Here is a 4,440-nt window from a genome sequence, read left to right on the forward strand (position 1 = left end):
GTTTGAAAGTATGAACCCAATGGTAGTGGTGCATTTTCCCTTAGAAATTCAGGGTATCTAGAAAACGGAAACCAAAAATTTCTTAACTATCTCCAAAAATATTATTTAATCTTCCGTAATCTTCCGCAAAAAATAAATTTAATTAAATAGTTCATAACTCGCTAATTATAAAAAAAATTGATTAATTAAATAATAACTCGCTGATTATACGACATAATTCATCCAATATCAATAGGCTCCTGGTCCGAGATATGATGATGATGAATGCACATGCAAAATTTGGAGCAGATTCACCAGATTCACCCTTGCTTCCGTGAGATATCGCGTAACAAACGAAAGTGTCCAACATACAGACAGACAAACAAACAAATACCTACCAACATACTTACTACCGATCGAAATCGATAAGTAACAAACAGACAAATACCCATCAACATACTTACCGATCAAGATTAGGGATGGCGGAATCGAGTCCGGATTCGATTACAGAATCGATTCTTTGCGGAATCGACTAAAATCGATTCCGATGCATTGGAATCGATTCTCGAGGTTGAAACTTGAATTGAAAAGAATGTGTAAAGTTTTGTGCAATTTCTTCACATAATATATATATGTATAAACTGCTTCACTGCTTTGTTGAGTTGCTACGACGACGCAAACTTTACTATTATATATATATAATATTTCGATAGAAGGCTTCAACGTGGGTTCTGAGGGATTCATTTTTTTGTGCGATTTTGTCTCCTGTGACAGATTGAATACCCATAGCCTACTACTTAGTTTCGGCCTTCTTAGCCGCCCAAAATTTTAACACCGTGCTCTTGTTTGACTTGCGTACCAAAATCGGGCAAATTCAACGACAAAATTCTTCGCGTACCGACAAAAATTAAAAACAGTTCTTTGCAACTTCAACGCAAAAATACACAATAATAAATCTTTTGAACATGTACAGACAGAATCACCATTCGGAAAAATATCAGTCCGACAAATAGATTCGTTCAATTTCTTTATTCTATATCTGTGTGACTTCTGCTGCTGCATTTCCGCTGATAGAGATTCGTTAAGTCGACGGTCTCCGATCGCTATCTCGTTTTTCTGTCTGTAAGACACTTTCGTATGTTACGCGATATCTCACGAAAGCGAGGTTGAATCTGCTCCAAATTTTGCGTGTGCATTCACCATATCTCGGACCAGAAGCCTATTGATTTTGGATGATGTTGTATAATTAGCGAGTTATTAATTAAATTAGATATGGGACACGCGATGTCGCTATTAAATCAGAGCGAAGTTTTGGCGGATCCCCCATTTTTTTATTATTATTATTTTTTTTTCTTAGATTTTTTTACTTGTGCAGATCAGAAATTTTGCAAACGATTGTGTGCGTAACAATGCCTTGTCTGCAATGTGAAGCGTTTAGGTATTTTGGTTACACGCCGCTTCGACTTTCTGGTGCTGGTCGAGTAAAATATTGAACACGGGGAGATCGATAAGTCGGCGGTCTCCGATCGCTATCTAGTGTCTCATTTTTATTACGTTTCGAAATTTTGTTGGGGGTAGCGTTTCATCGAAATGGCTCACCAGAAAACAAACATTAGAGAATTTTTCGTGCATTTCATGTAATACTCCCTGCGCAAAAAACGTCCGTTTTTTCAAGTATATACCAAGAGTTTCAGTTTTGGAATCGCGTTCTTTGGATAATTCAACAAACAGACAAAAGTTCAGCCTACTATAAATAATGAACGACATCCATTTATGGTACCCATTCCTACGTTGACAAATCCCAATAATCTGAATCGATCAATCAATTTTATTTTGGTCACTCTGAAAGAAACAAAGCAACAACAAACGGACAAACAAAATGCAGAGAACATGCATAACTTATTAAAAAAAATTAAAATCGTACAAGTACGTGCCCGTCCACTAAAAGCAGTCAAAAGAACACAATAAAACAAAAACACGATGTAAAATTGGACAATACCTTTTCAATCAACTTTAAAATGTGAGATGTGTATAACAACAGTGCTTTTCCTACAAAAATATGGAATACAAAAGACTCGTTGACGTAAAATGGTGATGCTGTAGTTCAATTTCATTGCAAAAATAACAAAGTGACAAAAATTGTTACTAAAAACACGCTCGTTGAATAGATTGAATGTTTCAAAACAGTCTATGCACAAATCATGGATTGGGGTATCGGGTTCTTTTTATAATCGGGCAGTTTATCGCGTATATTATGTTCGCAGATTTCCGTAGTATTTTAAGAGTTTTAGTGCGTTTATTCTACCGTAAATCAACGCAACGATGAACACAATTAAATTAAAATGACAGGACATTTTAAATGCTCGCATCGAACTTGGTTGGAATATTTTACTCGACAGGAAAATCATTATCCACTAGAGATGTATATTTCAACGTGTGGCGTAATAGCGCGACTGTTTTAGAAGTCGTTGCACGAGAATTTTCGATTCCACGCCATTGCTGGTCACTAGTTGGCATCATCAGCCGCTGCTTCCCGAAGCCCGGCTCTTGATTTACTTTAAATGTGGGTGAGCGAGTCGTTCGGAATGTTTTGAAAACAAAGTCGCTGCCCAAGAGATTACATTATCAACAACTATTAACTGCCAGGAAAGTTGTACCTTTATACTTTTGCACACACTTTAACTTCCGCTTATAAATTTCACTCACGAATCTTCGCATCCATAGCCATTGCACCCGCAGACTTTTGCACTCGTGGGCATTTGCACCCACGTACATTTGTACCCATGGTCATTTGTCCCGATGAGTATTTGCACCAACGCACATTTGTACCCCAAAGACATTCGCGACACTCGTGAACATTTACACCCACGGATACGTTAGTATGCGTACGAGACTTTACTAATTGATGACTGTGTAAAATGGAATACAATTTGTTGCCTATCATATCGTTATTTAGGGCAATCCATCATGAAGCATGCCAAGCACACCGATACCCCGGGAGTAGACCGGGATAATGTTTTTCAGGGACATTAGGCACTTAAGATGTTGGTGCCTAATATATATATATAATGAGTATTATAAATGAAACCAGTGTTCCATGTTATCTGAAATTTAGAAGATAAGTTTCAGTAACGATGTTTCACGAGAATCAATTTATCTGTTCATTTTCCTAACATTGGCCAATTTGCAATAACCAAACAATTGAATTTGTCCAACTCAGGCAGATATCCAAGCATCGTTGTAAACATTGTTTTCGTTTTTTTTTTGCTTGTGCCGGTTTTCAAATGGGTTTCAAAAACTAGTTCCAAATCAAATACCTTATTAGCTATTATGGTTTAACAGCCGCGGAGCTTTAGTACAATTACAATAATCCTAAATTAGCCGCACAACCTGTAGGTGACACGTGCTCAAATAGTTTCAATAAAAATAATGTTTTCAAGCATGTAAACCGGATTGCAAGCGCCAACTTTCAAAATGAGCATAAATTTTTTTGCAAAAGTAAAGTATAGAGAAATTTTTTCTGGAATCAAGGGTCGGCTAAACATCTATTCACCAATAATCAAGGACTAGGTTATGATTTCATTCATAATTTTTTTTAAGTATGTGACGGCCTGACCAACTCGAATTACACTATTCAACACTGAAGCAACATTGGAGATTCTTCCATTTTCTGCGGTGCCCCATTTTCCTTGGCGCCTTAAGCTTAAAGCACGTGCTTATAATGCTTAATGCAGCCCTGCCCGGGAATTTTTGACTGGTTTTTGAGCGGGTTCTTTTTGACTAGGGCTAAATTACTACACAAAGATCGGCTCATTGACGCCGGAATGTGCTACGAGAAATAAAGTTCTGCCCCAATTCCTCTGACGTCACTATGCAGATTACCTATACCGAACAGTTCTAAAGGGTAATCGACAAAACTGCCAATTCATTTTTTGTGTAATAAGCACTGCAGCAAGTAGGTATGACTCGGTAATATAGGTAATATGACTCGCACTTTCCGAATACGTCCCGCAGATGCATTGGTGAAGATATGCACACATGCCAATTTGCATTCATTGACACCGCTTATCATTTGATATAATGTTGACATAGGCATTTGCCCACCTTGCATATTATGACCATTTAACGCTTTGCTTGTTACCGATACCATTTCTCGCACTTGTCGAAATGCCAATGGCGCTCGATAAAAAAACCAGGAGCATGCTTACTATGCCATTTTTGAAACAAAGGAAAGATATTTTTGCTTATGGGATTTCATGCCATTATCATTCGCCTAGTGAATTATCGGGTTTGATCGCGTATAACAGTCATAGCTCAAATTGCTCATTCCATCAGCCTCTTCATTAATTCAAGATCACGAAACCATTTGTAACAAGGAATCGTTGATTCAATGCGGCGCCAAATTAATATAGATTATGCCTTCAAGAAAACACAGGGGTAAATTGCCGCTAATTGAGGCCA

Source organism: Styela clava, chromosome 11 (genome assembly GCF_964204865.1).
Source record: "Styela clava chromosome 11, kaStyClav1.hap1.2, whole genome shotgun sequence".
NCBI classification, from domain to species: Eukaryota; Metazoa; Chordata; class Ascidiacea; order Stolidobranchia; family Styelidae; genus Styela; species Styela clava.